Source organism: Dendrobates tinctorius, unplaced genomic scaffold (assembly GCF_039654945.1).
Source record: "Dendrobates tinctorius isolate UK_male_01 unplaced genomic scaffold, ASM3965494v1 ptg000200l, whole genome shotgun sequence".
NCBI classification, from domain to species: domain Eukaryota; kingdom Metazoa; phylum Chordata; class Amphibia; order Anura; family Dendrobatidae; genus Dendrobates; species Dendrobates tinctorius.
In genome coordinates this window covers 3,693,229-3,716,737 of record NW_027361867.1, presented here as the reverse complement: position 1 = coordinate 3,716,737, position 23,509 = coordinate 3,693,229, and the positions used below count along the sequence as shown (strand labels likewise).

Here is a 23,509-nt window from a genome sequence, read left to right as displayed (position 1 = left end):
GTACTGTGCAGTATATACATATACAGGAGTGGTACTGTGCAGTGTATATATACAGGAGGAGTGGTACTGTGCAGTATATACATATACAGGAGTGGTACTGTGCAGTGTATATATATACAGGATGAGTGGTACTGTGCAGTATCTGTATCCAACATTCTGCCCCAGCTCACAGCCTGCCCCCATGTCCAGCATTCTGCCTCAGTCTCCAGCATTCTGCCCCAGCTTTGAGCATTCTGCCCCATGTCCAGAATTCTGCCCCAGCGTCCAGCATTCTGCCTCGTCTCACAGTCTGCCCTCATATCCAGCATTCTGCCACCAGCGTCCAGCATTCTGTCCCCAGCGTCCAGCATTCTGCCCCATGTCCATTCTGCCCCCAGTGTCCAGCATTATGCCCCATGTCCAGCATTTTGCCCCAGGCTCCCTGGATAGCCGCTCTCAAAAAAAAAAAAAAAAAATTCTTCTTACCTTGTTATCTGGCTGTGATCCAGCGGCGAGGCTCCCTCCCTCTCCCAGTCCCACGTGGCACACTGACTGAATGAGGAAGTGGAGGAGCAGAGCAGTGTGTGACGTCAGGTGAGGGCGGAGCTGTGGCTGGACCATTGTGCAGGGGGGGATTTCGGCGCTGGCTGGACCATGGTGCGGGGGGGGGGGGGCCTGCCCGAGGGGCCCGGCAGGCGCTGAGTCTGAATTTAAAATATAGCTGCAGAAGCCTGTATAAAATGTAGGGGGGCCCCAGCGCGGATCGGGCTGCCAGCATGGTCGGGCCCCCCTAATCACCGGGCCCCATACACATGTAAGGCCTGTCATGCCCTGATGGCGGCCCTGGTTTCAGGATGCTTGACAGTTGGCATGAGACAAGACTGGTGGTAGCGCTCACCTGGTCTTCTCCGAATAAGCCGTTTTCCAGATGTCCCAAACAATCGAAAAGGGGATTCATCAGAGAAAATGACTTTACCCCAGTCCTCAGCAGTCCACTCCCTGTACCTCTTGCAGAATATCAGTCTGTCCATGATGTTTTTTCTGGAGAGAAGTGGCTTCTTTGCTGTCCTCCTTGAGACCAGGCCTTGCTCCAAGAGTCTCCGCCTCACAGCGTGTGCAGAAGCACTCACACCTGCCTGCTGCCATTCCTGAGCAAGCTCTGCACTGCTGGTAGTCCGATCCCACAGCTGAAGCACTTTTAAGAGACGGTCCTGGCGCTTGCTGGTCTTTCTTGGGCGCCCTGGAGCCTTTTTGGCAACAAGGGAACCTCTCTCCTTGAAGTTCTTGATGATGCGATAGATTGTTGACTGAGGTGCATTCTTTCTAGCTGCGATACTCTTCCCTGTTAGGCCATTTTTGTGCAGTGCAATGATGACTGCACGTGTTTCTTTAGAGATAACCATGGTTAACAGAAGAGAAACAATGATGCCAAGCACCAGCCTCCTTTTAAAGTGTCCAGTGGTGTCATTCTTACTTAATCATGACAGATTGATCTCCAGCCCTGTCCTCATCAACACCCACACCTGTGTTAATGGAGCAATCACTGAAACGATGTTAGCTGGTCCTTTTAAGGCAGGGCTGCAATGATGTTGAAATGTATTTTGGGGGATAAAGTTAATTTTCTAGGCAAATATTGACTTTGCAAGTAATTGCTGTTAAGCTGATCACTCTTTATAACATTCTGGAGTATATGCAAATTGCCATTAGAAAAAATGAAGCAGTAGACTTTGTAAAAATTATTATTTGTGTCATTCTCAAAATTTTTAGCCATGGCTGTACAGACCAAAGTTTGGACACACCTTCTCATTCAAAGAGTTTGCTTTATTTTCATGACTATGAAAATTGTAGATTCACTCTGAAGGCATCAAAGCTATGAATTAACACATGTGGAATTATATAATTAACAAAAAAGTGTGAAACAACTGAAAATGTGTCTTATATTCTAGGTTCTTCAAAGTAGCCACCTTTTGCTTTGATTACTGCTTTGCACACTCTTGGCATTCTATTGATGAGCTTCAAGAGGTAGTCACTGGAAATGGACTTCCAACAGTCTTGAAGGAGTTCCCAGAGATGCTTAGCACTTGTTGGCCCTTTGGCCTTCACTCTGCGGTCCAGCTCACCCCAAACCATCTCGATTGGGTTCAGGTCTGGTGACTGTGGAGGCCAGGTCATCTGGCGTAGCACCCGATCACTCTCCTTCTTGGTCAAATAGCCCTTACACAGCCTGGAGGTGTGTTTGAGGTCATTGTCCTGTTGAAAAATAAATGATGGTCCAGCTAAACACAAACCGGATGGAATAGCATGCCGCTGCAAGATGCTGTGGTGGCCATGCTGGTTCAGTATGCCTTCAATTTTGAATAAATCCCCAACAGTGTCACCAGTAAAGCACCCCCACACCATCACACCTCCTCCTCCATGCTTCACGGTGGGAACCAGGTATGTAGAGTCCATCCGTTCACCTTTTCTGCGTCGCACAAAGACAAGGTGGTTGGAACCAAAGATCTCAAATTTGGACTCATCAGACCAAAGCACAGATTTCCACTGGTCTAATGTCCATTCCTTGAGTTCTTTAGCCCAAACAAGTCTCTTCTGCTTGTTGCCTGTCCTTAGCAGTGGTTTCCTAGCAGCTATTTTACCATGAAGGCCTGCTGCACAAAGTCTCCTCTTAGCAGTTGTTGTAGAGATGTGTCTGCTGCTAGAACTCTGTGTGGCATTGACCTGGTCTCTGATCTGAGCTGCTGTTAACCTGCGATTTCTGAGGCTGGTGACTCGGATGAACTTATCCTCCGCAGCAGAGGTGACTCTTGGTCTTCCTTTCCTGGAGCGGTCCTCATGTGAGCCAGTTTCTTTGTAGCGCTTGATGGTTTTTGCCACTGCACGTGGGGACACTTTCAAAGTTTTCCCAATTTTTCGGACTGACTGACCTTCATTTCTTAAAGTAATAATGGCCACTCGTTTTTCTTTACTCAGCTGCTTTTTTCTTGCCATAATACAAATTCTAATAGTCTATTCAGTAGGACTATCAGCTGTGTATCCACCAGACTTCTGCACAACTGATGGTCCCAACCCCATTTATAAGGCAAGAAATCCCACTTATTAAACCATAGTCATGAAAATAAAGAATACGCTTTGATTGAGGTGTGTCCAAACCTTTGGTCTGTAGTGTGTGTGTGTGTGTGTGTATATATATATATATATATATACACACACACACACATACTATGACTTATCTCGGCTAAGACAAAGCCTAGATCCTCAGGCTACATCCACATCATGGGCGTAGCCAGGATCAAACCTGGGGGGGGCAGAACCTCATACTGCACACCCCTACACTTGAAAATAAAGCCTGCACCTTAAGAAGATGTGGTGGTGAATGCAGTATATTTATTCCAACTATCAGTTGATGTTACTGAAGACGAGCAATGCCTGTCCTGGGCGTCCTTTTGGGCAGCTATGAGGTGGACCTGACTGGTGCTAAAAAAAAGGAGTGTTAGTCTGTGTGCTATCCGGCTTTCATTCTTTTTGGTACAGATATGATATGGATAGACAGATATATAAATAAAAGCAGATTAGAAATCTGCTCTGATATTGAAAACATTATCTATGAGCTCAAAAACCTTTCAGGTGATGCAGTTTTTAAAAAGCTGATCGGCTTTTGCAACTGAAAAACGTATCCTCAAAAAACGCAGCAAAAACGCTGTGTGTGAATGTAGCCTTAGATCAGGAATAGAACAGCCATTTATAGGACATTTCATAACTTTCCCAAATTCCTATGAAAAAATATTCAGCACATTCTGCATTGAACTACTGTACCCAATTTATTATATATTTTAGGAGTCGGAATCGGTCCATTTTATACCAACTCCGACTCCACCAAAATGAGCTCCGACTCCGACTCCACAGCCCTACATACTAAGGTTGTGTTTTATCTCCCGTCCACCACACTCCAGCTCCGGCTCCGCCCCCTAAGCACCATCCTCTGCTCCCCCCATGCTCAGCCTCTGCTCCCCCCCCATGCTCAGCCTCTGCTCCCCCCCCATGCTCAGCCTCTGCTCCCCCCCCATGCTCAGCCTCTGCTGCTCCCCCCCATGCTCAGCCTCTGCTGCTCCCCCCCATGCTCAGCCTCTGCTGCTCCCCCCCATGCTCAGCTTCTGCTCCCCCTCCCATGCTCAGCTTCTGCTCCCCCTCCCATGCTCAGCCTCTGCTCCCCCTCCCATGCTCAGCCTCTGCTCCCCCCCCATGCTCAGCCTCTGCTCCCCCCCCATGCTCAGCCTCTGCTCCCCCTCCCATGCTCAGCCTCTGCTCCTCCCCATGCTCAGCCTCTGCTCCTCCCCATGCTCAGCCTCTGCTCCTCCCCCATGCTCAGCCTCTGCTCCCCCCCATGCTCAGCCTCTGCTTCCCCCCATGCTCAGCCTCTGCTCCCCCCACTCTCTCTCTCTCCCTCCCCATGCTCAGCCACTGCTCCCCCCCCATGCTCAGCCTCTGCTCCCCCCCCATGCTCAGCCTCTGCTCCCCCCCATGCTCAGCCTCTGCTCCCCTCCCATGCTCAGCCTCTGCTCCCCCCCCATGCTCAGCCTCTGCTCCTCCTCATGCTCAGCCTCTGCTCCCCCCCATGCTCAGCCTCTGCTCCCCCCCCATGCTCAGCCTCTGCTCCTCCTCATGCTCAGCCTCTGCTCCCCCCCATGCTCAGCCTCTGCTCCCCCCCCCCCATGCTCAGCCTCTGCTCCCCCCCCATGCTCAGCCTCTGCTCCCCCCCATGCTCAGCCTCTGCTCCCCCCCATGCTCAGCCTCTGCTCCTCCTCATGCTCAGCCTCTGCTCCCCCCCATGCTCAGCCTCTGCTCCCCCCCCCCATGCTCAGCCTCTGCTCCCCCCCATGCTCAGCCTCTGCTCCCCCCCATGCTCAGCCTCTGCTCCCCCCCCCCATGCTCAGCCTCTGCTCCTCCTCATGCTCAGCCTCTGCTCCCCCCCATGCTCAGCCTCTGCTCCCCCCCCCATGCTCAGCCTCTGCTCCCCCTCATGCTCAGCCTCTGCTCCCCCCCATGCTCAGCCTCTGCTCCCCCCCATGCTCAGCCTCTGCTCCCCCCCATGCTCAGCCTCTGCTCCCCCCCCCCATGCTCAGCCTCTGCTCCTCCTCATGCTCAGCCTCTGCTCCCCCCCATGCTCAGCCTCTGCTCCTCCTCATGCTCAGCCTCTGCTCCCCCCCATGCTCAGCCTCTGCTCCCCCCCCCATGCTCAGCCTCTGCTCCCCCCCATGCTCAGCCTCTGCTCCCCCCCCATGCTCAGCCTCTGCTCCCCCCCCATGCTCAGCCTCTGCTCCCCCCCCATGCTCAGCCTCTGTTCCCCCCCATGCTCAGCCTCTGCTCCCCCCCCCCCATGCTCAGCCTCTGCTCCCCCCCACGCTCAGCCTCTGCTCCCCCCCCCATGCTCAGCCTCTGCTCCCCCCCCCATGCTCAGCCTCTGCTCCCCCCCCATGCTCAGCCTCTGCTCCCCCTCCCATGCTCAGCCTCTGCTCCCCCCCCATGCTCAGCCTCTGCTCCCCCCCCATGCTCAGCCTCTGCTCCCCCCCCATGCTCAGCCTCTGCTCCCCCCCCATGCTCAGCCTCTGCTCCCCCCCCATGCTCAGCCTCTGCTCCCCCCCCATGCTCAGCCTCTGCTCCCCCCCCATGCTCAGCCTCTGCTCCCCCCCCCATGCTCAGCCTCTGCTCCCCCCCATGCTCAGCCTCTGCTCCCCCCCATGCTCAGCCTCTGCTCCCCCCCCCCATGCTCAGCCTCTGCTCCCCCCCCCCATGCTCAGCCTCTGCTCCCCCCCATGCTCAGCCTCTGCTCCTCCCCCCATGCTCAGCCTCTGCTCCCCCCCCCATGCTCAGCCTCTGCTCCCCCCCATGCTCAGCCTCTGCTCCCCCCCCATGCTCAGCCTCTGCTCCCCCCCCATGCTCAGCCTCTGCTCCCCCCCATGCTCAGCCTCTGCTCCCCCCCATGCTCAGCCTCTGCTCCCCCCCATGCTCAGCCTCTGCTCCTCCCCCCATGCTCAGCCTCTGCTCCTCCCCCCATGCTCAGCCTCTGCTCCCCCCCCATGCTCAGCCTCTGCTCCCCCCCCATGCTCAGCCTCTGCTCCCCCCCCATGCTCAGCCTCTGCTCCCCCCCATGCTCAGCCTCTGCTCCCCCCCATGCTCAGCCTCTGCTCCCCCCACTCTCTCCCCCCACACACCGTCTCCCTTCTGTCCTCTGCGGGGTGTCGCCGCTCCCTCCTCCGGGCTTTGTGTTGTGCCGCGCTCTTCCCCGCTGACAGCTCCGCTCCTCTGCTGCGCTCTCCACAGCAAACATTACGACACCACCGTCGCCTCCTCCATGACTCAGTCCGGCCTCCCACGTCTCCTCACCACACGTCACTTCCCCGCCCGGCCGCCATTTTAGTTCCTGTGGTGGCGGAGCACAGGCGGAAGTGCCGCCATCTGTAGCAGCGGCTGCGGTCCTCCTCACCGTGTCTCCGCCGAGTCAGGAGGTTTTCGTGAGGGGGAGATCTCGGCGGCCTGATACCATAATGCCGTCCACCCCGCTCCGTGTGGCCGTGGTGTGCTCCAGAACCGCAGCATGGAGGCGCACAATCTCCTCAGGTAATGGCGGAGCCCCTTCTTCTTCAGTCTGTGCGCGTAGTTCGGGCCGTGTGAGGCCGGTGATGTCTCTAGGCCTCTGTATGTGACGGAGGACCCTGGGAGCGGCCATACCTTCTTACACACACCTCCATGGTGGCCTTTTCCCCCTCAGATGTAGGAAAATTACACATTTGTAACTGAATGTGTTAGAAACTTTTTTTGGGTGGGAACTTGCGCCATATAACAACTCTCCGGCCATTTTATTTAAAATTCTTTTATATGACTGGGAAAGGATTAAAAGCATAACAGTAGTGGCCTTTTCAGTTACCGGGGCCGACTAGGCCTCACATGGGTTCTGGTCGGGTCGTCATCAGTCCAGTCTGGGCAGGTGGTGTGTATATATATATATATAATTTAGTTTTCACCCCCCCAGTCTCTTCGCTAGTTTTAATCTTCAGGGGCCTGAAGGTCCTGGAAACCCTTTTATTTCGAGTGATTTCTGGCCGAAGCAAACTTAGGTTTGTTTGTGTCTGGTGGAAACTGATGGCCTTCACTCTGTTTTTTTTTTCTGTTTTTGGAGTAAAAAAAAAAATATATATATTAGGTTCTTTTCACACCAGGACGTGTACACTGAATATATTCTATAGGGTATAACAGGCACCCGTCTGCCGAGAGAACGTCCTTCTCAAATCCATCTGACCACTGTACATCCAAAAACACTTACCAGCTGATTCATCAGTTTAAATTTTTTTTTTTTTTTTAAGCCAAAAAATGTCTCTTGATGTTTTTACAGCCTCTCTGTTAACTTTGTGAAAAGTTGAATAAAATGCCTTTATCTACGATCATCTGATGTCTTGTTACAAAGAAATTAGACAGGGACAGAGTTTTGAATATTGGAATATTACAATTTTTTCTCATGTAGGGTGACCAGCCAATGTTACTGGGCACAGTGAGGCTACATGAAAGCTCCACATGTCCACTGTTAACTCCTGGTGGATTGTTTTATTAGTAATCTGTTCATTATGGTATAAGTTGTATGCACAACTTTTTGTGTTTTTTGTGTTGTATTTGAATTCAAATGGAATTTGAATTCAGGGGGTCAGAGCCTGGCTGTCCATGGATAAAAGTGGTCCTTGTGGTGCAGGCTTGAGGGTGCACAAATGCCCAACAGAGCACCACACAGCCCCATTAACTGCTCCCTCACCTCAGTCTGGTAATTAGCTTTCAAATGACATCCCAATGTCCCCTCTGGCTTTGCCAGAAGTCCCACCAGGGGCCCCAATGTCTGATTTGGACAGCAGATCTGTACTGAAGTCCCTGGTGGTGCAAACTCTTGTGTCACCAGGGAGCATGTCAATGTCAGCAGTCAGGATGGCCTAGTGGTCTAAGGCACTGTGTTCAGGTTGCAGTCTCCCGTGGAGGCGTGGGTTCGAATCCCACTCCTGACAGCAGCAGTACTGGTCCCTGGAGGTGCAAGCTGTTGTGCACCAGGGAGCGTGTTAAGCGTCTGCAGTCACCACATGTGGAGGCGTGGGTTCAAATCCCACTCCTTGACAGCAGCAGTACTGGTCCCTGGAGGTGCAAGCTGTTGTGCACCAGGGAGCGTGTTCAGCGTCTGCAGTCACCACGTGGAGGCGTGGGTTCGAATCCCACTCCTGACAGCGACAGTTTTTTTTTTTTTTTTAAAGAAAAGAAAATAAACCTAGTGGCAGCATGTGTAATAACAGTCTCCAGTGGAGGCGTGGGTTCGAATCCCACTCCTGACAGCAGCAGTACTGGTCCCTGGAGGTGCAAGCTGTTGAGCACCAGGGAGCGTGTTAAGCGTCTGCAGTCACCACATGTGGAGGCGTGGGTTCAAATCCCACTCCTTAACAGCAGCAGTACTGGTCCCTGGAGGTGCAAGCTGTTGTGCACCAGGGAGCGTGTTCAGCGTCTGCAGTCACCACGTGGAGGCGTGGGTTCGAATCCCACTCCTGACAGCGACAGTTTTTTTTTTTTTTTTTTTTTTTTTTAAAGAAAAGAAAATAAACCTAGTGGCAGCATGTGTAATAACAGTCTCCAGGTCTTATAGCCTAATGTATACACCATAAATATTTATATGTGTGTCTATACAGTTGGTGTATATATGTGTGAGTATATTTTTTAGCCTTAAAGTTTTGATTCTCCATCCTCATTTCTTTCTTTTCCAAATCAAAAAAACACTCGTGTGAGAGCAATCTGCATCCAAAAAAACTTAGGGATAGGGACAATTTAGTGAGTACGTCGGGCTCCCTTAAAAGGTCAATTCACCCAACGAACAAGGGTGCTGCTCAGGGTGGATTGATTTAAATCACGCCAATTTAAATCACGATTTAAATCAAAAGATTTTTTTCTATTTAAATCGGATCGATTTAAATCATGATTTTAATCATGATTTAAATCACTGATTTAAATCAAAAGGTTTTTTTTTAATATAAATCACGATTAAAATGAGAAGTGAGAGCAGTGTGCATGTGCGCCCATAGTTACACGGACGAAAGTAGGGGCAACGATCTAACGCCAGGGTGAGGGGGCGACCCCAAAGTAAGTAAAAATCTTTTTTGTTTTACTATATGGCAATAGGTAGGTGTTTAAAAGCAGCATGTCTTAATTGTATAAACTATTAATAGCCTCCACATTTTGTTCATACTGCCCCTTTAATTCCACACTTCTAGCTTGGTTTCAGTTTTGGTTTAGTTTCTTTTTCCCTGCATTCAGTTGACATGCCCAAACTTGTTGGATAGTCAGCAGTACTTGGCTCAGGCTGTAGTAACATCAGCAGTGCTTGGCTCAGGCTGTAGTAACAATCAAACTTCATAAGTGATCTGTGTGAGCCATGGCAGCAGGTCGTAAGAGAGACCCTATTTGGGTTCATTTTGTTGAGATGCCAGCAGCAGAGCTTGGAAAGAAAGGTGCAAGAGCAAAGTGCAAATACTGTCAAAAGGATATCCAAGGACTTGTTTGCCGTTTGAAATCACATTATGAAAACTGCAATCAAATGATTTAAATCAAAAAAATCTGATTTTTTTGATTTTTTTAAAAAATTCAAGATTTTTATCCACCCTGGTGCTGCTTGCTCGTCGGGTGAGATGGGCAGCACGATTATTATCATCTAACACGCTTTCCTAGGATAATCTGCCAACACAAATCTCTTCTTGAATGGACAATCGTTTCTTAAATGACAATTTATGCTGATAAAAAAAACCAAAAGCTCTAAATTAGGAAGGAGGCTGGAGGGGGGGGCGTCAGGGACTGGAGGGGGGAGACAGAGGCTGGAGGAGGAAGTGTGGTGGTGTAGACGGGGCTGCGGGAGGCTGTGTGGTGCTGTAGAGCGGGTTGCGGGAGGCTGTGTGGTGGTGTAGAGGCCTACAGGGCCACACAGCCCCCTGGTGTGACTTCCCGAGTGCCATGACAGCTGACTGTATATACATGTTTACACATACATGTATGTACATGTGCCATGACCGCTCCTTAGACCATACATACATGGATTGTCACTTACCCAAACCGAGGATGAAGAGGCTTAGCTGCTCCACATGATGATGGTGGCCGGAGAGCTGTGTTCCTCCATAGCGATGTCGTCCATTAGGCAAACTTGGTGTCCTTGTCCCGCCAGTTCTTGAGCCAGTTTAGTGTCCACGATGCCTTGTTACCTATTGGAAAAAAAAGGGAAAAGGAAATTATTGAATTTTGACATAGAATAAAAATTAAGTCCTATGAATTGTACTGGTACATTAACCCCTTTTTCTACGAGCGTATATTGCCAGCAGACACACAGAGAGCGGGCGACTGCCCCAAGTGTTACCTACTGAGAGACAGAGAAATAAAAAAACAATAATTAATAAGGGAAATATTGCATTCATAATTAGTGTTCACAGCAGAGTGACAACACAGCCCCCCTAACCCTCCCCTACCCCACAGGGAACGCCTGTACCCCGCCATGCCCCCCACAGCTGTGCCCATACACTGTCCTCACCTCCCCCTGCAGGGACCCCCTGTCTCCCACGCAGTGCCCCCCACAGCTGACCCCAAACACTCTGCAGGGACCCCCTGTCTCCCACGCAGAGCCCCCCACAGCTGACCCCATACACTCTGCAGGGACCCCTGTCTCCCCCGTAGTGCCCCCCACAGCTGACCCCATACACTCTGCAGGGACCCCCTGTCTACCCGCAGTGCCCCCCACAGCTGACCCCATACACTCTGCAGGGACCCCCTGTCTCCCCCCCACAGCCTCCGGGCTGCGAAGAAATCGCGACGGAGCCGCCGTCCCTGTACCGGAGCACAGCCCGCTGCCACCACCGCACCGCAGAGCGCCGCCCGCTGCCACCACCACAGAGCCCACCTGCCCCAGCACAGCTGCCCCTGCCCCAGCGCAGCTGCCCCTGCCCCAGCGCTGCTGCTGCCCCTGCCTCAGCGCAGCTGCCCCAGCGCAGCTGCCCCTCCCCCAGCGCAGCTGCCTCTCCCCCAGCGCAGCTGCCCCAGCACAACCAACCTGCCCTAGCACAGAGCCGCCACCGCACGAGCCTGGACCACTGAATGACCCCTGTGACTACTTCACCTGTGCCAGATCCCTTCCCAGGTAAGCTGAATTCGGACTGTAAGACGGACCCCCATTTGACACATTATTTTTTTTCCCCCTATTTTCCTACTGAAAATTGGGGTGTTCTTATGGTCCGTTGCATCTTTTTTTTTTTTTTAAAGAAAAGAAAATAAACCTAGTGGCAGCATGTGTAATAACAGTCTCCAGGTCTTATAGCCTAATGTATACACCATAAATATTTATATGTGTGTCTATACAGTTGGTGTATATATGTGTGAGTATATTTTTTAGCCTTAAAGTTTTGATTCTCCATCCTCATTTCTTTCTTTTCCAAATCAAAAAAACACTCGTGTGAGAGCAATCTGCATCCAAAAAAACTTAGGGATAGGGACAATTTAGTGAGTACGTCGGGCTCCCTTAAAAGGTCAATTCACCCAACGAACAAGGGTGCTGCTTGCTCGTCGGGTGAGATGGGCAGCACGATTATTATCATCTAACACGCTTTCCTAGGATAATCTGCCAACACAAATCTCTTCTTGAATGGACAATCGTTTCTTAAATGACAATTTATGCTGATAAAAAAACCCAAAAGCTCTAAATTAGGAAGGAGGCTGGAGGGGGGGGCGTCAGGGACTGGAGGGGGGAGACAGAGGCTGGAGGAGGAAGTGTGGTGGTGTAGACGGGGCTGCGGGAGGCTGTGTGGTGCTGTAGAGCGGGTTGCGGGAGGCTGTGTGGTGGTGTAGAGGCCTACAGGGCCACACAGCCCCCTGGTGTGACTTCCCGAGTGCCATGACAGCTGACTGTATATACATGTTTACACATACATGTATGTACATGTGCCATGACCGCTCCTTAGACCATACATACATGGATTGTCACTTACCCAAACCGAGGATGAAGAGGCTTAGCTGCTCCACATGATGATGGTGGCCGGAGAGCTGTGTTCCTCCATAGCGATGTCGTCCATTAGGCAAACTTGGTGTCCTTGTCCCGCCAGTTCTTGAGCCAGTTTAGTGTCCACGATGCCTTGTTACCTATTGGAAAAAAAAGGGAAAAGGAAATTATTGAATTTTGACATAGAATAAAAATTAAGTCCTATGAATTGTACTGGTACATTAACCCCTTTTTCTACGAGCGTATATTGCCAGCAGACACACAGAGAGCGGGCGACTGCCCCAAGTGTTACCTACTGAGAGACAGAGAAATAAAAAAACAATAATTAATAAGGGAAATATTGCATTCATAATTAGTGTTCACAGCAGAGTGACAACACAGCCCCCCTAACCCTCCCCTACCCCACAGGGAACGCCTGTACCCCGCCATGCCCCCCACAGCTGTGCCCATACACTGTCCTCACCTCCCCCTGCAGGGACCACCTGTCTCCCACGCAGTGCCCCCCACAGCTGACCCCAAACACTCTGCAGGGACCCCCTGTCTCCCACGCAGTGCCCCCCACAGCTGACCCCATACACTCTGCAGGGACCCCCTGTCTCCCCCGTAGTGCCCCCCACAGCTGACCCCATACACTCTGCAGGGACCCCCTGTCTACCCGCAGTGCCCCCCACAGCTGACCCCATACACTCTGCAGGGACCCCCTGTCTCCCCCCACAGCTGACCCCATACAGGCATACAGTTACCGGCCGGCAGCTCCAAGGTTCAAATCTGGCGCTCAGGTGACGTCATTGTTGCTGCAGTTAGACCGAGAAAGCAGGGGGTGGGCTCGGAGCCACGTGACACAGAGCCCGGCCGCCCATCCCCCAGCCTCACTGTACTGCAAGCCAGGGAGAGACTGTTTGTGTGCTGCACGGCGCTGACTCCGCCCCCCGAGCCAGGGGATGAGTCACAGGCAGCTCGGCGTGTCACACGACTCCTCCCTCTTCCACCTTCTATGCAGGCCGGATCTTGGTTCCCATAGCACAGTGACCCTGCCCACCGGCCAGTCACTGCCGCCCCTCCCCCACCACTAAGCGATCTTACACAGCAGCACAGAGCCAGGGAGGAGATGGGAGATGACCCCGCACCACACAGCGGAGCACTATGAGCCCTGGGGGTGCAGCGCTGACCCCACCCACGCCGCACCACACAGCGCAGCGCTATAAGCCCTGGGGGCGCAGCGCTGACCCCACCCACCCCGCACCACACAGCGGAGCACTATGAGCCCTGGGGGCGCAGCGCTGACCCTGCCCACCCCGCACCACACAGCGCAGCACTATGAGCCCTCGGGGCAGTCTCCCGTAGAGGCGTGGGTTCGAATCCCACTCCTGACAGCAGCAGTACTGGTCCCTGGAGGTGCAAGCTGTTGTGCACCAGGGAGCGTGTTCAGCGTCTGCAGTCACCACGTGGAGGCGTGGGTTCGAATCCCACTCCACACAGCGCAGCACTATGAGCCCTCGGGGCGCAGCCAGGGGTGGGATTCAGCGGGTTCTCCCCGGTTCGGTGGAACCGGTTGTTAAAGCTATTGCTCTCATTTTTGGCACCATTAGCCGGCTCTCACTTTTGAAAATGAGATTTCAAATTTTGAGGTCTGCGGCAGATTCTTTCCGGCGTCCATGCTCCCGGAGGCCACTGCAACATGGCGGCGGCCAGCAAGGGAAGTGCGGGGGCCTCCGGGCTGCGAAGAAATCGCGGCGGAGCCGCCGTCCCTGTACCGGAGCACAGCCCGCTGCCACCACCGCACCGCAGAGCGCCGCCCGCTGCCACCACCACAGAGCCCACCTGCCCCAGCACAGCTGCCCCTGCCCCAGCACAGCTGCCCCTGCCTCAGCGCTGCTGCTGCCCCTGCCTCAGCGCTGCTGCTGCCCCTGCCTCAGCGCTGCTGCTGCCCCTGCCTCAGCGCTGCTGCTGCCCCTGCCTCAGCGCTGCTGCTGCCCCTGCCTCAGCGCTGCTGCTGCCCCTGCCTCAGCGCTGCTGCCTCTCCCCCAGCGCAGCTGCCCCAGCACAACCAACCTGCCCTAGCACAGAGCCGCCACCGCACGAGCCTGGACCACTGAATGACCCCTGTGACTACTTCACCTGTGCCAGATCCCTTCCCAGGTAAGCTGAATTCGGACTGTAAGACGGACCCCCATTTGACACATTATTTTTTTTACCCCTATTTTCCTACTGAAAATTGGGGTGTTCTTATGGTCCGTTGCATCTTATAGTCCAAAAATACGGTAATTTATCCTGAGATTACAGAGTCTGCAACTTTTCTATCTAGCCAGTTAGAAGTGACTCATTGTAACACTTAGGGTACCGTTACACCTAGCGATGCACCAGCGATCCCGACTAGCGATATGACGCGGTCAGGATCGCTGGTACATCGCTAGGTGGTCGCTAGTGAGCTGCTACACAGGCAGATCTCACCAGCGACATTGCTGGGGACGGGGATCGCTACTTACCTGTCAGACGCGGCGATCCTGCGTCCTCCCGCCCTGGGCGCCACAGGAAGCCCAGCAGGAAGTGGCCGACGAGGAATGGACCAGGAGCTTCTCGCGCGATCAGTGATAACCAGCGGGGGAGCCGGTCGGAGGTAAGTATCACATGCAGGGATATCGCTAGCAATATCGCTGCAACGTCACAAAATCAGTGACTTTACAGCAATATAGAATCATAGAATCGTAGAGTTGGAAGGGACCTCCTGGGCCATCTGGTCCAACCCCCTGCTCAAAGCAGGATTCGCTAAATCATCCCAGTCAGATGTCTGTCCAGCCTCTGTTTGAAGACTTCCATTGAAGGAGAACTCACCACTTCTCGTGGCAGCCTGTTCCACTCATTGATCACTCTAACTGTCAAAAAGTTTTTTCTAATATCTAATCTGTGTCTCTTCCCATTCAGTTTCATCCCATTGCTTCTAGTCTTTCCTTGTGCAAATGAGAATAAAGTTGATCCTTCTACAATGTGACAGCCCTTTAGATATTTGTAGACAGCTATTAAGTCTCCTCTCAGTCTTCTCTTTTGCAAACTAAACATTCCCAAATCCTGCAACCTTTCCTCATAAGACAGGGTTTGCAGACCGGTCACCATTCTGGTCGCTCTTTTCTGAACTTGCTCCAGTTTGTTGATGTCTTTTTTAAAATGTGGTGCCCAAAACTGGACACAATATTCCAGATGAGGTCTGACCAAAGAGGAGTAGAGGGAAATAATGACTTCACGTGATCTAGACTGTATGCTTCTGTTAATACATCCTAGAATTGCATTTGCCTTTTTTGCTGCTGCATCACACTGTTGACTCATATTCAGTCTGTGATCTATTAGTATACCCAAGTCTTTTTCACATGTGCTGTCACTTAGCCCTATTCCTCCCATTCTATATATGCTTTTTTCATTTTTATTGCCCAGATGTAGTACTTTGCATTTCTCCCTGTTAAAAACCATTCTGTTAGTTGCTGCCCACTTCTCCAGTTTATTTAAATCTTTTTGAATCCTCTCTCTCTCTTCTCTAGTATTAGCTATCCCTCCTAGCTTTGTGTCATCAGCAAATTTAATCAGTTTACCCTCAATTCCTTCATCTAAATCGTTGATAAAGATGTTGAACAATACAGGGCCCAGGACAGAGCCCTGTGGTACCCCACTTGAGACATTCTTCCAACTGGATGTGCAGCCATTTACGACCACTCTTTGGGTCCGATCACTAAGCCAGTTATGAATCCACCTAACAGTTGCCTTGTCCATTCCATACTTAGTCATTTTTTCAATAAGGATTGTATGAGAGACTTTGTCAAATGCTTTGCTGAAGTCAAGATATACTATATCTACAGCATTTCCTTGATCCACCCAATCAGTGATACCGTCATAGAAGGAAATTAAGTTAGTCTGACATGACTTATTAGTTAGAAACCCATGCTGACTCTGTTTAATCACTTCATTCTTATCCAGGTATTGACATACATGTTGTTTAATAATTTGTTCAAAGATCTTTCCTGGTATAGAAGTCAGACTCACCGGCCTATAGTTGCCTGGGTCCACCTTCTTCCCCTTTTTGAAGATAGCAACAACATTTGCTCTTCTCCAGTCTTCTGGCACTTCTCCTGTTCTCCAAGAATTTTCAAAGATTATGGAGAGGGGTTCAAAAATATTGCTAGCGATATCGCAGTGTGTAACGGGGTCTTTACAGACAATGGCGTTTACCATCTGTCTGCAGAACTAAAGTAATGAAAAAGAAGCTGGTAATTAGCTTTCAAATGACATCCCAATGTCCCCTCTGGCTTTACCAGAGGCCCCAATGTCTGATTTGGACAGCAGATTTGAAAAGACATTTTCAGTCTGGGGCAGTCTTGGGGGTTCTCAATCCCCTTAACTACTCTGCAGAAGGGGTCAGGCAAATCAAGCTTGGCAGGAACATCATCCAGGAGGCCACCTACATACAGCAACATCACTTGTCCCCCTGCTCCAAATGGAATTTGAATTCAGGGGGTCAGAGCCTGGCTGTCCATGGATAAAAGTGGTCCTTGTGGTGCAGGCTTGAGGGTGCACAAATGCCCAACAGAGCACCACACAGCCCCAAGAACTGCTCCCTCACCTCAGTCTGGTAATTAGCTTTCAAATGACATCCCAATGTCCCCTCTGGCTTTGCCAGAAGTCCCACCAGGGGCCCCAATGTCTGATTTGGACAGCAGATCTGTACTGAAGTCCCTGGTGGTGCAAACTCTTGTGTCACCAGGGAGCATGTCAATGTCAGCAGTCAGGATGGCCTAGTGGTCTAAGGCACTGTGTCCAGGTTGCAGTCTCCCGTGGAGGCGTGGGTTCGAATCCCACTCCTGACAGCAGCAGTACTGGTCCCTGGAGGTGCAAGCTGTTGTGCACCAGGGAGCGTGTTAAGCGTCTGCAGTCACCACATGTGGAGGCGTGGGTTCAAATCCCACTCCTTGACAGCAGCAGTACTGGTCCCTGGAGGTGCAAGCTGTTGTGCACCAGGGAGCGTGTTCAGCGTCTGCAGTCACCACGTGGAGGCGTGGGTTCGAATCCCACTCCTGACAGCGACAGTTTTTTTTTTTTTTTTTTTTTTTTAAAGAAAAGAAAATAAACCTAGTGGCAGCATGTGTAATAACAGTCTCCAGGTCTTATAGCCTAATGTATACACCATAAATATTTATATGTGTGTCTATACAGTTGGTGTATATATGTGTGAGTATATTTTTTAGCCTTAAAGTTTTGATTCTCCATCCTCATTTCTTTCTTTTCCAAATCAAAAAAACACTTGTGTGAGAGCAATCTGCATCCAAAAAAACTTAGGGATAGGGACAATTTAGTGAGTACGTCGGGCTCCCTTAAAAGGTCAATTCACCCAACGAACAAGGGTGCTGCTCAGGGTGGATTGATTTAAATCACGCCGATTTAAATCATGATTTAAATCAAAAGATTTTTTTCTATTTAAATCGTATCGATTTAAATCATGATTTTAATCATGATTTAAATCACTGATTTAAATCAAAAGGTTTTTTTTTTTAATATAAATCACGATTAAAATGAGAAGTGAGAGCAGTGTGCATGTGCGCCCATAGTTACACGGACGAAAGTAGGGGCAACGATCTTAACGCCAGGGTGAGGGGGGGACCCCAAAGTAAGTAAAAATCTTTTTTGTTTTACTATATGGCAATAGGTAGGTGTTTAAAAGCAGCATGTCTTAATTGTATAAACTATTAATAGCCTCCACATTTTGTTCATACTGCCCCTTTAATTCCACACTTCTAGCTTGGTTTCAGTTTTGGTTTAGTTTCTTTTTCCCTGCATTCAGTTGACATGCCCAAACTTGTTGGATAGTCAGCAGTACTTGGCTCAGGCTGTAGTAACATCAGCAGTGCTTGGCTCAGGCTGTAGTAACAATCAAACTTCATAAGTGATCTGTGTGAGCCATGGCAGCAGGTCGTAAGAGAGACCCTATTTGGGTTCATTTTGTTGAGATGCCAGCAGCAGATCTTGGAAAGAAAGGTGCAAGAGCAAAGTGCAAATACTGTCAAAAGGATATCCAAGGACTTGTTTGCCGTTTGAAATCACATTATGAAAACTGCAATCAAATGATTTAAATCAAAAAAATCTGATTTAAATAAAAAAAATCTGATTTTTTTGATTTTTTTAAAAAATTCAAGATTTTTATCCACCCTGGTGCTGCTTGCTCGTCGGGTGAGATGGGCAGCACGATTATTATCATCTAACACGCTTTCCTAGGATAATCTGCCAACACAAATCTCTTCTTGAATGGACAATCGTTTCTTAAATGACAATTTATGCTGATAAAAAAAACCAAAAGCTCTAAATTAGGAAGGAGGCTGGAGGGGGGGGCGTCAGGGACTGGAGGGGGGAGACAGAGGCTGGAGGAGGAAGTGTGGTGGTGTAGACGGGGCTGCGGGAGGCTGTGTGGTGCTGTAGAGCGGGTTGCGGGAGGCTGTGTGGTGGTGTAGAGGCCTACAGGGCCACACAGCCCCCTGGTGTGACTTCCCGAGTGCTATGACAGCTGACTGTATATACATGTTTACACATACATACATGTGCCATGACCGCTCCTTAGACCATACATACATGGATTGTCACTTACCCAAACCGAGGATGAAGAGGCTTAGCTGCTCCACATGATGATGGTGGCCGGAGAGCTGTGTTCCTCCATAGCGATGTCGTCCATTAGGCAAACTTGGTGTCCTTGTCCCGCCAGTTCTTGAGCCAGTTTAGTGTCCACGATGCCTTGTTACCTATTGGAAAAAAAAGGGAAAAGGAAATTATTGAATTTTGACATAGAATAAAAATTAAGTCCTATGAATTGTACTGGTACATTAATCCCTTTTTCTACGAGCGTATATTGCCAGCAGACACACAGAGAGCGGGCGACTTCCCCAAGTGTTACCTACTGAGAGACAGAGAAATAAAAAAACAATAATTAATAAGGGAAATATTGCATTCATAATTAGTGTTCACAGCAGAGTGACAACACAGCCCCCCTAACCCTCCCCTACCCCACAGGGAACGCCTGTACCCCGCCATGCCCCCCACAGCTGTGCCCATACACTGTCCTCACCTCCCCCTGCAGGGACCACCTGTCTCCCACGCAGTGCCCCCCACAGCTGACCCCAAACACTCTGCAGGGACCCCCTGTCTCCCACGCAGTGCCCCCCACAGCTGACCCCATACACTCTGCAGGGACCCCCTGTCTCCCCCGTAGTGCCCCCCACAGCTGACCCCATACACTCTGCAGGGACCCCCTGTCTACCCGCAGTGCCCCCCACAGCTGACCCCATACACTCTGCAGGGACCCCCTGTCTCCCCCCCACAGCCTCCGGGCTGCGAAGAAATCGCGACGGAGCCGCCGTCCCTGTACCGGAGCACAGCCCGCTGCCACCACCGCACCGCAGAGCGCCGCCCGCTGCCACCACCACAGAGCCCACCTGCCCCAGCACAGCTGCCCCTGCCCCAGCGCAGCTGCCCCTGCCCAGCTGCCCCTGCCCCAGCGCTGCTGCTGCCTCTGCCTCAGCGCAGTTGCCCCAGCGCAGCTGCCCCTCCCCCAGCGCAGCTGCCTCTCCCCCAGCGCAGCTGCCCCAGCACAACCAACCTGCCCTAGCACAGAGCCGCCACCGCACGAGCCTGGACCACTGAATGACCCCTGTGACTACTTCACCTGTGCCAGATCCCTTCCCAGGTAAGCTGAATTCGGACTGTAAGACGGACCCCCATTTGACACATTATTTTTTTTCCCCCTATTTTCCTACTGAAAATTGGGGTGTTCTTATGGTCCGTTGCATCTTTTTTTTTTTAAAGAAAAGAAAATAAACCTAGTGGCAGCATGTGTAATAACAGTCTCCAGGTCTTATAGCCTAATGTATACACCATAAATATTTATATGTGTGTCTATACAGTTGGTGTATATATGTGTGAGTATATTTTTTAGCCTTAAAGTTTTGATTCTCCATCCTCATTTCTTTCTTTTCCACATCAAAAAATCACTCGTGTGAGAGCAATCTGCATCCAAAAAAACTTAGGGATAGGGACAATTTAGTGAGTACGTCGGGCTCCCTTAAAAGGTCAATTCACCCAACGAACAAGGGTGCTGCTTGCTCGTCGGGTGAGATGGGCAGCACGATTATTATCATTTAACACGCTTTCCTAGGATAATCTGCCAACACAAATCTCTTCTTGAATGGACAATCGTTTCTTAAATGACAATTTATGCTGATAAAAAAAACCAAAAGCTCTAAATTAGGAAGGAGGCTGGAGGGGGGGCGTCAGGGACTGGAGGGACAGAGGCTGGAGGAGGAAGTGTGGTGGTGTAGACGGGGCTGCGGGAGGCTGTGTGGTGCTGTAGAGCGGGTTGCGGGAGGCTGTGTGGTGGTGTAGAGGCCTACAGGGCCACACAGCCCCCTGGTGTGACTTCCCGAGTGCCATGACAGCTGACTGTATATACATGTTTACACATACATGTATGTACATGTGCCATGACCGCTCCTTAGACCATACATACATGGATTGTCACTTACCCAAACCGAGGATGAAGAGGCTTAGCTGCTCCACATGATGATGGTGGCCGGAGAGCTGTGTTCCTCCATAGCGATGTCGTCCATTAGGCAAACTTGGTGTCCTTGTCCCGCCAGTTCTTGAGCCAGTTTAGTGTCCACGATGCCTTGTTACCTATTGGAAAAAAAAGGGAAAAGGAAATTATTGAATTTTGACATAGAATAAAAATTAAGTCCTATGAATTGTACTGGTACATTAACCCCTTTTTCTACGAGCGTATATTGCCAGCAGACACACAGAGCGGGCGACTTCCCCAAGTGTTACCTACTGAGAGACAGAGAAATAAAAAAACAATAATTAATAAGGGAAATATTGCATTCATAATTAGTGTTCACAGCAGAGTGACAACACAGCCCCCCTAACCCTCCCCTACCCCACAGGGAACACCTGTACCCCGCCATGCCCCCCACAGCTGTGCCCATACACTGTCATCACCTCCCCCTGCAGGGACCACCTGTCTCCCACGCAGTGCCCCCCACAGCTGACCCCAAACACTCTGCAGGGACCCCCTGTCTCCCACGCAGTGCCCCCCACAGCTGACCCCATACACTCTGCAGGGACCCCCTGTCTCCCCCGTAGTGCCCCCCACAGCTGACCCCATACACTCTGCAGGGACCCCCTGTCTACCCGCAGTGCCCCCCACAGCTGACCCCATACACTCTGCAGGGACCCCCTGCCTCCCCCCACAGCTGACCCCATACTGGCATACAGTTACCGGCCGGCAGCTCCAAGGTTCAAATCTGGCGCTCAGGTGACGTCATTGTTGCTGCAGTTAGACCGAGAAAGCAGGGGGTGGGCTCGGAGCCACGTGACACAGAGCCCGGCCGCCCAGCCTCACTGTACTGCAAGCCAGGGAGAGACTGTTTGTGTGCTGCACGGAGCTGACTCCGCCCCCCGAGCCAGGGGATGAGTCACAGGCAGCTCGGCGTGTCACACGACTCCTCCCTCTTCCACCTTCTATGCAGGCCGGATCTTGGTTCCCATAGCACAGTGACCCCGCCCACCGGCCAGTCACTGCCGCCCCTCCCCCACCACTAAGCGATCTTACACAGCAGCACAGAGCCAGGGAGGAGATGGGAGATGACCCCGCACCACACAGCGGAGCACTATGAGCCCTGGGGGTGCAGCGCTGACCCCGCCCACGCCGCACCACACAGCGCAGCGCTATAAGCCCTGGGGGCGCAGCGCTGACCCCACCCACCCCGCACCACACAGCGGAGCACTATGAGCCCTGGGGGCGCAGCGCTGACCCTGCCCACCCCGCACCACACAGCGCAGCACTATGAGCCCTCGGGGCAGTCTCCCGTAGAGGCGTGGGTTCGAATCCCACTCCTGACAGCAGCAGTACTGGTCCCTGGAGGTGCAAGCTGTTGTGCACCAGGGAGCGTGTTCAGCGTCTGCAGTCACCACGTGGAGGCGTGGGTTCGAATCCCACTCCACACAGCGCAGCACTATGAGCCCTCGGGGCGCAGCCAGGGGTGGGATTCAGCGGGTTCTCCCCGGTTCGGTGGAACCGGTTGTTAAAGCTATTGCTCTCATTTTTGGCACCATTAGCCGGCTCTCACTTTTGAAAATGAGATTTCAAATTTTGAGGTCTGCGGCAGATTCTTTCCGGCGTCCATGCTCCCGGAGGCCACTGCAACATGGCGGCGGCCAGCAAGGGAAGTGCGGGGGCCTCCGGGCTGCGAAGAAATCGCGGCGGAGCCACCGTCCCTGTACCGGAGCACAGCCCGCTGCCACCACCGCACCGCAGAGCGCCGCCCGCTGCCACCACCACAGAGCCCACCTGCCCCAGCACAGCTGCCCCAGCACAGCTGCCCCTGCCCCAGCGCAGTTGCCCCTGCCTCAGCGCTGCTGCTGCCCCTGCCTCAGCGCTGCTGCTGCCCCTGCCTCAGCGCTGCTGCTGCCCCTGCCTCAGCGCTGCTGCTGCCCCTGCCCCAGCGCTGCTGCTGCCCCTGCCTCAGCGCAGCTGCCTCTCCCCCAGCGCAGCTGCCCCAGCACAACCAACCTGCCCTAGCACAGAGCCGCCACCGCACGAGCCTGGACCACTGAATGACCCCTGTGACTACTTCACCTGTGCCAGATCCCTTCCCAGGTAAGCTGAATTCGGACTGTAAGACGGACCCCCATTTGACACATTATTTTTTTTTCCCCCTATTTTCCTACTGAAAATTGGGGTGTTCTTATGGTCCGTTGCATCTTATAGTCCGAAAAATACGGTAATTTATCCTGAGATTACAGAGTCTGCAACTTTTCTATCTAGCCAGTTAGAAGTGACTCATTGTAACACTTAGGGTACCGTTACACCTAGCGATGCACCAGCGATCCCGACTAGCGATATGACGTGGTCAGGATCGCTGGTGCATCGCTAGGTGGTCGCTAGTGAGCTGCTACACAGGCAGATCTCACCAGCGACATTGCTGGGGACGGGGATCGCTACTTACCTGTCAGACGCGGCGATCCTGCGTCCTCCCGCCCTGGGCGCCACAGGAAGCCCAGCAGGAAGTGGCCGACGAGGAATGGACCAGGAGCTTCTCGCGCGATCAGTGATAACCAGCGGGGGAGCCGGTCGGAGGTAAGTATCACATGCAGGGATATCGCTAGCAATATCGCTGCAACGTCACAAAATCGGTGACTTTACAGCAATATAGAATCGTAGAGTTGGAAGGGACCTCCTGGGCCATCTGGTCCAACCCCCTGCTCAAAGCAGGATTCGCTAAATCATCCCAGTCAGATGTCTGTCCAGCCTCTGTTTGATGACTTCCATTGAAGGAGAACTCGCCACTTCTCGTGGCAGCCTGTTCCACTCATTGATCACTCTAACTGTCAAAAAGTTTTTTCTAATATCTAATCTGTGTCTCCTCCCATTCAGTTTCATCCCATTGCTTCTAGTCTTTCCTT

The 23,509-nt window shown here is 51.9% G+C and overlaps 1 protein-coding gene and 1 non-coding gene across 2 annotated transcripts in view; both read left to right on the top strand.

Annotated features, from left to right (window-relative positions):
- Positions 1 to 6,158: 6,158 nt before the first annotated feature.
- Positions 6,159 to 23,509, top strand: part of LOC141056833 (oocyte zinc finger protein XlCOF29-like) — a 52,367-nt gene continuing 35,016 nt past the window's right edge. The window contains exon 1 of the mRNA XM_073553305.1: positions 6,159 to 6,594. The gene's annotated coding sequence lies outside the window, so the exon portion shown is untranslated. The remainder of the gene's footprint in view (positions 6,595 to 23,509) is intronic.
- Positions 7,939 to 8,021, top strand: TRNAL-CAG (transfer RNA leucine (anticodon CAG)). The gene has a single exon. It is a non-coding gene; the product is annotated as a tRNA-Leu (tRNA).